We start from the raw sequence: 11458 nt of genomic DNA on the forward strand, positions 1-11458 counted from the left end.
GCAGCACATGATGACACATGACGACACATGACGACACATGACACCACATGACACATTATGACACATGACCCCAAATGACCCCACATGGCAACATATGACGACACATGACGACACATGACGACACATGACACCACATGACACATGACCCCAAATGACCGCACATGGCGACATATGACAACACATGACACCACATGACGACACATGACACGTGATGACACATGACAACACATGACCCACATGACACATGATGACACATGATGACACATGAGACCACATGACCCACATGACACATGATGACACATGACACCACATGACCCACATGACAAATGATGACACATGACACCACATGACCAACATGACACATGATGACACATGACACCACATGACACATGATACCACATGACACCACATGACACATGACACCACATGACACCACAGGACACCACATGACACCACATGACACCACATGACACATGATGACCCATGACGACACATGGCAACATGATACATGATGACACATGACAACACATGACACATGATAACACATGGCGCCACATGGCGACACATGGCGACACATGGCACCACATGATGACACATGACACATGACGGCACATGGCGACACATGGTGACACATGGCGACACATGATGACACATGACGGCACATGATGACACATGACAACACATGGCGACACATGACACCACATGACACATGACACCACATGACACGTGATGACACATGACACGTGATGACACATGACCCACATGACACATGATGACACATGACCCCCCATTACCCGACATGGCAACGCATGACAGCACATGGCGACACATGATGACACATGGCGACACATGATGACACATGACGAAACATGACACCACATGACACATTATGGCACATGACCCCAAATGACCCCACATGGTGACATATGACAACACATGACACCACATGACGACACATGATACATGACACGTGATGACACATGACAACACATGACCCACATGACACATAATGACACATGATGACACATGAGACCACATGACCCACATGACACATGATGACACATGACACCACATGACCCACATGACACATGATGACACATGACACCACATGACCCATGATGACACATGATGACACATGACACCACATGACACATGATACCACATGACACCACATGACACATGACACCACATGACACCACATGACACCACTTGACACCACATGACACCACATGACACATGATGACACATGACGACACATGGCAACATGACACATGATGACACATGACGACACATGACGACACATGACACATGATGACACATGGTGACACATGGTGACACATGGTGACACATGGCGACACATGGCGACACATGGCGACACATGACGGCACACGGCGACACATGACGACACATGGCGACACATGGCAACACATGGCAACACATGACAACACATGATGACACATGACACATGACGACAGATGGCGACACATGGCGACACATGGCGACACATGATGACACATGACGACACATGATGACACATGACAACACATGGCGACACATGACACCACATGACACATGACACGTGATGACACATGACAACACATGACCCACATGACACATGATGACACATGATACTACATGACACCACATGACACCACATGACACCACATGACACCACAAGACACATGATACGTGACACCATGTAGGAGAGTAGGGTCTGCTATCCTATGGTCACCCCAATTTTTGCTTTTTGCTTCACTGGTTTTCGACTTACTGAGGCTGTGGGCCTGCTAATCAGACCCCCAGCCTGCTGTTCTCTCTCTAAATTTATAATACATGTGCTATAGGTACATACCACAATTGGAAATGGACTCCTTGTCAGCCCCTGTACCATGCACTATAGGTGCTCAGGGCATAGGTGCCACCAAGGCCTACCAGGGGCTGAAGCATAGCTTTTGCCACCCCTGGCTGGTTCTTAAATTGACACAACTGGCTGATCACTCAGCTGGGGCAAGTGGGTGTAATCACCCCTTGCTTAGATATAGTATACCTATATCTAAACCTATATCTGGACACATATATAGCCTGTGAGTCACTCCTATGGAAGGCCTCATCAATCCTGGAGGCAGAGTGCGTGGTTTTATGTGAGATGGAGCTCTGGCATGAGCTGAGCCTGTCTGCAGCTGTCGGGAACAACTCCCTAAGCTGATCCGGGATAATGCCATACCATATACTCTTAAGCGCCTTATAATCCTCGCGGTTATATAGCAACTTTGGTTTGGCTTTATCAAAACATGTCGTGTAAGGTGTCATACGAATTGGAATACTACCCCCTCGCCAGTTCTGGCGACGGGGGTAGCATTCCACCCTTCTAGAGGGAGAAGACATGTTACCTTACTGAAACGCGGTTGATTTAAAATGAGCCTCAGATCCACAAAATGGATGCCTGCTGCTGACCGAAACCCGGCAGAGGAGGCCTGGACAAAGAGTTTCCTGTCACAGGGCGGTGTCAAACCACCCCAGACAGGAGATAGTGGATTGGAGTAGGGAGGTTTCAAAGAAACCAGACACTGCCTGGGGAGCACAAGGCTGCCCCTTGCAGGATCCGGCCAAACCGGTTCTGGGGCCTCCCAGCCCCTGTCCCAGCGCGGCCAGGATCAAAGGAGAGGGGTGTAACCACCCCCTTCCTGGGTCCCACCCATAGGAGGGGACCTAGCAGGATGTCCAACCCCCTAGATTCGAATAAGAGGGGGAGCAGTCCCAACGGACTTCAGATCATCCTGAAGAAACATAAGAAACAAAATCTGGACCCTTCGACTTTCTACACGACGTGAGAAGACTGAAGAATCTCCCTTGTGGTCAAGGAGTGACCACCCTGTGCAAACAGGCACCATCCAGCCCTCGACCCTTGCTTTGTTGCAGTTCCCGCCGGAACTCGAGCGACAGAGATCGACGAGATCAAGCTTGCCTGCCTTCTACCTGCCCGATCCACAGTCCCTGCAGATCTGAGACCCGTAGAGGCGACCGGAAGCGTGGGGCACGCCATCTTGAAAAGGCCACGAGACGCTGACCGTGCAGCCCATGAGGGACCCTCGAAGCTGTACACCGGGGTTTGAGAATCCCCAGCCCCGAGCTCCACTTGCACCAAAGCTCACCCCTCCACACTCGACGAGTGCTGCGTGGGGCCCTTCTGCTTGTGTGCGCTCGACGCGTTGGCCCGGTCACTTGCCAGCTGGCTTGTGGCCCCTGTGCCGACGAAACTTGAAATACGACTTGCTTTTCTGGTTGCTCCAGATCTGCACCAGCTCCTGTGAAAAGGAGCCCCCACTCTGACCCTCCTGGTTTGAGTGATAAGCAATCTCCCGGTTCTGCGTGGATTGCTTTTGCCAAGTGCTGTTTGCTGCAATCTTGAAGCCGACGGTGCTGACGGCGAGAGCCTACGTGGGACAGATTGTGACCTGCTCCTGGACGTCGCAGATGCCCCAGAGCCCACGTGACAGCGGAGAGAAGCCTATCGACAACCGCCTGATTGCGCCCGACATTGCCTGGTTCCGTCCTGGTTCCACCCTGGTCACTGCTGAGTGACCCAGACTCTGTCCCCTCTGCTTTCAGGTACTTTTCTACTTCGATCCACCCTTGGATCGCACCGGACACTTCTGCTTCACAGCGCCTGCAGCTGCAACAGCTTCAAGCACCAAGAACCTGCGTGACAGAACCCGACGCCACTTCGACCCTGTGCACCCACGGCCTGTGGGTGAGGTAACTTTGCAACGCCGGTGTCCTTACACTGGTACACACCTCTAGGGTCTGTGTCTAAAGTTTTGTGTTCCTAGGTTCAGCGGAAGTATCATTTAATTCACTTTATCCAAACTTTACGCACCATTGACTTTACATTGGTGCGCGCCGCACTTTCCGTGCTGCACCCGTCTCCTGTGGGCTACTCCCGACTTCATCATTGCTAGTCCCGACTGCTCCCAGCGAATCTCTAGGCCCTAGGCCTAACCATTGTTCGATAAGTGTTCCTTATACCACTTTTTTAATATATGGTCTGAGTGGCCACCCGCCCTCATCCATAACTGTGCAACTTTATATGTTTTACTGTGCTTTTGATTTAACGCTTGTGCCCCTTTCCTCATAAAGAGTACTGGGGAGTAATTTAGAAATAAATACATATATTTTTACAATATATACTTGTGTGGTGTCCTTTCATTTGATTACAGGATTGTATGTGGTAAAACAGCTCGCTTAACACGACCTCTTAAGTTAAGCCTTTAAGGCTGCTTAGTCCATGCTACCACTAGGATAGCTTGTCTACAAGGTTGACTTACAACCTGACATCTTTGGGGTTTGTTTGGACTGATACCCAGTGGTTCCAGAATTGGAAACACTACATATCAGGCCAACTTCTCACATTGGTGTGCAGCGGTGCGGATTTGAGCTTGCTGTTTGTTTTACCATTGCAATCTTTATCAAATTGAAAGATCACATCAAGTACCTCTAGGTACATATAAATCAAAAGCTTAGCATATTAAGTTCTACTGAACTTAGTAGTTGTAGATTAAAGGGATTAGCACACCCTGACTACAACTCACTAGCAAGGTACAGTAGGAAACCACTTAGTGTAGGTAAGTGCACCACTTACACCTCACTAGCAGTCATGTCTGATACAGGTAGACCCTCAGGCTCTGCTCCTGTAGAAGTTGATCCTATAGGGACAACATCCAGATATGACAACCTTAGCCACAAAGACCTGAGTGCCTTGTGCACAGCCAGGGGGCTAAAAAAGGGCAGAGGCCCTACCATTCCTTCCCTAATAGCTCTCCTAGAAAAGGATGACCTAGATAAGGTGAGTCAGGCTCCCTTAGAATCAGGTGAAGGGATAAACTCCCCTGAGAATGAGAATCTTCCAGAAGAAGAGGAGGAGGAAGAGGAAGAGGAAGGCTCTGATGTAGAAGAGCCTGAAGATCAGGATCAGAGGGGAAACCAGGTACAGGTTGCCAGGCTTAACCAGGCCAACTTGGACCTACATGGGAATGGAGAGGGCCAGCACCTCCCCAGATCTCATAACCACATTCTCCCAGGTAATAGGAGGGAGAGATCTCTATCAAGGGACTCTCACCTTTCTAGTGCCTCAAGAGAATCTCAAAGAGGGATGACTTCCTCCCAGAGAAAAGAGCATAGGGCCAGGATGAGGGCTGTCCAACTCCAAATAGAAAGGGAAGAGGTAGCCTTGGCTCAAGCTAAACTTGCTTTAGCAAGAGAAAGAAAATTGTGTGGCTTAGATGCCACTGGTGGCAGCAAAGTTCCTAAAGACAGGGCCTATGACAATAGAAACCTGACAAAAATTGTGCCCCCCTACAAGGAAGGGGATGATATCCACAAATGGATGACTGCTCTTGAGAGGGCCTGCATGGTACAGCAGGTCCCTGAGGATCAGTGGGCAGCAATTTTATGGTACTCCTTTTCTGAGAAAGGGAGGGACAGGCTCCTCACTGTTAGACCTGAGGATGCCAAAAACTACTCTGTTCTGAAGAGTGCTCTTATTGAAGGGTTTGGCCTAACCACTGAGCAATACAGGTTGTTGTTCAGAGACACCCAAAAAGCACAGACTCAGGACTGGACTGATTTTGTAGATTGTGCCACTAAGGCTCTGGAGGGTTGGCTGCAGGGAAGTAAAGTTTCAGACTATACAGGATTGTACAATCTTATGATGAGAGAACAGATCCTTAATAACTGTCAGAACCAGCTGTTGCATCAATACCTTGTTGACTCTGATTTGACCTCTCCCCAAGAATTGGGAAAGAAGGCAGACAAATGGGTCAGAACAAGGATTAAGCAGAAAAACCAGAACCAAGGTGACCAGAAGAAAACAGACCAGAAGGGTGGGAATCAGAAAGATAAAGAAAAGGACCAGAAGTCTTCAGGCCCCCAAACTAGCAATAAGGAGGGGGGTTCCCAAAATGGAAACAAGAAAAAGAAGAATGATGGCCCAAAGAAACCTTGGTGTAATACCTGCAAATCAGTTTCACACTGGGGCAGTGAATGCACTAAGAAAAATCCAGTCCCCACCACTGCAGCTCCTAAAGCACCTGCACCCCCTAGTACAGTTAACAGTGGTGGTACACAGCCAAAGGGTTTAGTAGGGTTGACCCTGGGTACTGAGGTGGAATCTGGCCTAGTTAGAATCCCCACACAGGCAGTTCTCCTATATGATGTGGACTTATCTTTGCCCACTGCAATAAGCCCCAGTAATCTGGGCATGTGAGAAGTTGGCCTGATATGTAGTGTTTCCAATTCTGGAACCACTGGGTATCAGTCCAAACAAACCCCAAAGATGTCAGGTTGTAAGTCAACCTTGTTAGACAAGCTATCCTAGTGGTAGCATGGACTAAGCAGCCTAAAGGCTAAACTTAAGAGGTCGTGTTAAGCGAGCTGTTTTACCACATACAATCCTGTAATCAAATGAAAGGACACCACACAAGTATATATTGTAAAAATATATGTATTTATTTCTAAATTACTCCCCAGTACTCTTTATGAGGAAAGGGGCACAAGCGTTAAATCAAAAGCACTGTTAAACATATAAAGTTGGCACAATTATGGCTGAGGGCGGGGGGCCACTCAGACCATATACTAAAAAAATGGTATAAGTAACACTTATCGAATATTGGTTAGGCCTAGGGCCTAGAGATTCGCTGGGAGCAGTCAGGACAAGCAATGAAGAAGTCGGGAGTAGCCCACAGGATACGGGTGCAGCACGGAAAGTGCGGCGCGCACCAATGTAAAGTCAATGGTGCGTAAAAGTTAGTTAAAGTGAATTAAATGATACTTCCGCTGAACCTAGGAACACAAAACTTCAGACACAGACCCTAGTGGTGTGTGCCAGTGTAAGGACACCGGCGTTGCAAAGTTACCTCACCCACAGGCCGTGGATGCAGAGGGTCGAAGTGGCGTCGGGTTCTGTCACGCAGGTTCTTGGTGCTTGGAGCTGTTGCAGCTGCAGGCGCTGTGAAGCAGAAGTGTCCGGTGCGATCCAAGGGTGGATCGAAGTAGAAAAGTACCTGAAAGCAGAGGGGACAGAGTCTGGGTCACTCAGCAGTGACCAGGGTGGAACCAGGACGGAACCAGGCAATGTCGGGCGCAATCAGGCGGTTGTCGATAGGCTTCTCTCCGCTGTCACGTGGGCTCTGGGGCATCTGCGACGTCCAGGAGCAGGTCACGATCTGTCCCACGTAGGCTCTCGCCGTCAGCACCGTCGGCTTGAAGATTGTAGCAAACAGCACTTGGCAAAAGCAATCCACGCAGAACCGGGAGATTGCTTATCACTCGAACCAGGAGGGTCAGAGTGGGTGCTCCTTTTTACAGGAGCTGGAGCAGATCTGGAGCAACCAGAAAAGCAAGTCGTATTTCGAAGTTCGTCGGCACAGGGGCCACAAGCCAGCTGGCAAGTGACCGGGCCAACGCGTCGAGCACACACAGGCAGAAGGGCCCCACGCAGCACTCGTCGAGTGTGGAGGGGTGAGCTTTGGTGCAAGTGGAGCTCGGGGCTGGGGCTTCTCAAACCCCGGTGTACAGCTTCGAGGGTCACTCGTGGGCTGCACGGTCAGCGTCTCGTGGCCTTTTCAAGATGGCGTGCCCCACGCTTCCGGTCGCCTCCACGGGTCTCAGCTCTGCAGGGACTGTGGATCGGGCAGGTAGAAGGCAGGCAAGCTTGATCTCGTCGATCTCTGTCGCTCGAGTTCCGGCGGGAACTGCAACAAAGCAAGGGTCGAGGGCTGGATGGTGCCTGTTTGCACAGGGTGGTCACTCCTTGACCACAAGGGAGATTCTTCAGTCTTCTCACGTCGTGTAGAAAGTCGAAGGGTCCAGATTTCGTTTCTTATGTTTCTTCAGGATGATCTGAGTTGCATTGGCACTGCTCCCCCTCTTATTCCAATCTGAGGGGTGGATCTCCTGCTAGGTCCCTCCCCTATGGGTGGGACCAGGAAGGGGGGTGGTTACACCCCCTTTCCTTTGTCCAGGTCTCACTGGAGCTGGGGCTGGGCTGCCCCAGAACCGGTTTGACCGGATTATGCAAGGGGAAGCCTTGTGCTCCCCAGGCACTGTCTGGTTTCTTTCAAACCTCCCTGCTACAATCCACTATCTCCTGTCTGGGGTGGTGTCACACCTCCCTGTGACAGGAAAGCCTTTGTCCAGGCCTCCTCTGCTGAGTTTCGGTCAGCAGCAGGAGGTCAGACATGTGTCTGTGGCAGAAGCATCCATTTTGTGGATCTGAGGCTCTTTTAAAAATCAACCGCGTTTTAGCAAAAGTAACATGTCGTCCCCTCTAGAGGGGTGGAATGCTACCCCCGTCGCCAGGACTGGCGAGGGGGTAGTATTCCAATTCGTATGACACCTTACACGACATGTTTTGATAAAGCCAAACCAAAGTTAACATATAACCGCGAGGATTATAATGCACTTAATAGTATATGGTTTGGCATTATCCTGGAACAGCTAAGGGAATTGGTCCCGACAGCTGCAGACAGGCTCAGCTCATGCTAGAGCACCATCTCACATTAAACCACGCACTCTGCCTTCAGGATTGTTAAGGCCTGCCATAGGAGTGGCTCACAGGTTTATATGTGTCCAGATAGGTTTAGATATAGGCATACTATATCTAAGCAAGGGGTGATTACACCACCTTGCCCCAGCTGAGTGATCAGCCAGTTGTGTCAATTTTAGATAGCCAGCCAGGGGTGGCAAAAGATATGCTGCAGCCCCTGGTAGGCCTTGGATGCACCTATGCCCTGGGCACCTATAGTGCTCTGTACAGGGGCTGATAAGGTGACCCAAGCCAATCTAGTTATGCACCTAGGGTACATGGAATCCATTTTACAGAGAGAGCAGATAGCCTGGGGCCCTGATTAGCAGGGAACCAGGCCAACTAAGTCGAAAACCAGCTAAACACAAGGCAAAAAATCTGGGGTAACCATAGTCAGGTAGCCACCTTCCTACATAACCCCCCCCCAAACGAAAGGAGATAAGGCTATCCTTGGCCAGGTAAGCCTTTATTGCCTGAGTGGCCATATAAGGAAGTACCTGCACTAGCATGGGTACCCCCTGTCTCATGGTCCACTAAGCAGTCCCTCACCCTAGGGGTATTAGAGGGTCTCCACCATAGGGAATCACTACCTTGGGTGTGTTTATGCAAAGTTAAAGGCTGGTTTGGATATGGAGTATTGAAGTGAGGCTCCACTATTTTTGGGCTCAACTTCCTCCAATTATCTTCCACCATGTGTGCCTTTCTTTCTTCAACTGAGTTGCACTGAGCTCTCAGGGTCAACCTCTGGCTACCTAAAGCTGGAGGCTGGGTCCCTCTGTGTGGCTTGCTGGAGGGACAGTTCAGGTTTGGGCCCTTTGGGTCCCAGGTTTGGCTGTGCCCAACAGAATCCATCTGTGGGAGGTCCCTAACTACTTTTAAGGGGGCTCCCTCAGGAGTTTTTAAAGTTTTCACCTTACAAGGGCTACTAGTTTTGGTGCCCCTAATCTGTTGATGGGGGTGCTTTATTTGACAGGGGGCCCGCTGGGTCTCACTGTCCTTCTTGTCCTCTGCAGCCCTGGGCTGACTAAGGCAAGGTAGAGAGGGGCAGGTTACCTGCTCCAGACTGGATCCCACCTGAGAAGGGTCCACTGCCATCAGAGGCTCTGTCAGGCCAGGCCTAACAACCTCTGGGGCAGTTCCTTCATCAGGGGTAAGATCAGTTCCCTGAGGAGGCTGATCCTGTCCTACTGTCTGGTGAGGGGGAGATTTCTCTTCCTCCTCCATGCTCTCAGTTTGGGTGGAGTGATCCATCATTTCAGGCTTCACAACACACATATCTGTTTGAGTTTGGGCTGTGGCCATCACAGCCCCACCAACCTTTTCAGGAGGAGACTCAGTTTGGGTTTCTGCTGTTATCATAACAGCTTTGCTATTCTGTTTGGGAAGAGCTTCTGTTAAAGATGGGGCAGAGAGTTGCTCAGCCCTACCAACCTTTTCAGGAAGGACATCTTGGATTGGGGCTATAGCAAGTACAGCCCCACTAACCTTTCCATTAGAGTTTACCATTCTAGAATGGATTTCCTGTTCAACCTCAGCCCAGGCTGAGATTTCTAAATCATTGCCCAGTAGGCAGTCTACAGGCAAGTTTGGTGACACTGCCACTCTCTTTGGGCCAGTGACACCTCCCCAGCTGAGACTTACTACTGCCATGGGATGATTTGTTTGGATACCATCAATGTTTGTTACCTGGTATGTGGCACCTGGTAAAAGTTGCTTAGAGGGGACTATACAGTCAGCCACCATGGTGATGCTAGCCCCTGTGTCTCTAAAAGCTTCAACTTTCAAACCATTGATGATGGGTTCTTGTTTATATTTGCTCAAGGTATTTGGGCAAACAGAGAAGTTGGCAAACCCCATGCCAGTCTCATAAACAAGATCATTTGGGGATGGGGACCTGGATAGGCCAGGGTCCCCTTGGGCTCCAAAAGTAAACCCACCCAGATTCCTGGGTGTGCTCCCACTTCCTGGGGGATTACTGCTGACAGTAACAGGAGGTGTTGGAGCTGGCTTTGGAGGTATGTTTTCTTTATTGCCATTCTTGGGACAACAGCTGTCTGTTTTGTAATGCCCAACCTGTTTACAGGCATGGCAATAAGGCTTTTTCTCTGTTGAAGAAGTGTCTTGGGACCCACCCCCCTTCTTGGAGTTTTGGGGCCCGGGGGAAGTGTTTTCTTTACCTTTATCCCCACCCTTATCTTGAGGCTTGGTAGACTCCTTCTTCTGGTTATTGTCCTGATTCTTAGGCCTAATCCTGGTTCTGACCCACTTATCTGCCCTCTTTCCCAATTCTTGGGGAGAGGTCAAATCTGAGTCCACCAGGTGCTGGTGTAAGAGCTGGTTCTGACAATTACTAAGGATCTGCTCCCTCATAATCAAATTATACAATCCTGTGAAGTCATGTACTTTGCTGCCATTCAGCCAACCCTCCAGAGCCTTAGTTGCACAATCAACAAAATCAGTCCAGTCCTGAGTCTGTGTCTTCTGGGTATCTCTGAACTTTAACCTGTACTGTTCAGTGGTTAAGCCAAACCCATCTATCAGAACACTCTTCAGGACTTTGTAATTGCTGGCATCCTCATGTCTGACAGTGAGGAGCCTATCCCTCCCTTTCTCTGAAAAGGAGTACCATAAGATTGCTGCCCACTGTTCCTCAGGAACCTGCTGTACCATGCAGGCTCTCTCCAGAGCAGTCATCCATTTGTGGATGTCATCCCCTTCCTGATAGGGGGGCACAATCTTTGTCAGGTTTCTACTATCATAGGATCTGGGTTTCTCTTTAGGAACTTTGCTGCCACCAGTGGCATCTAAGCCACACATTTTTTTTTCTCTTGCTAAAGCAAGTTTAGCTTGAGCCAAGGCTACCTCTTCCCTTTCTAT

Source organism: Lissotriton vulgaris, unplaced genomic scaffold (assembly GCF_964263255.1).
Source record: "Lissotriton vulgaris unplaced genomic scaffold, aLisVul1.2 SCAFFOLD_430, whole genome shotgun sequence".
Taxonomy (NCBI): domain Eukaryota; kingdom Metazoa; phylum Chordata; class Amphibia; order Caudata; family Salamandridae; genus Lissotriton; species Lissotriton vulgaris.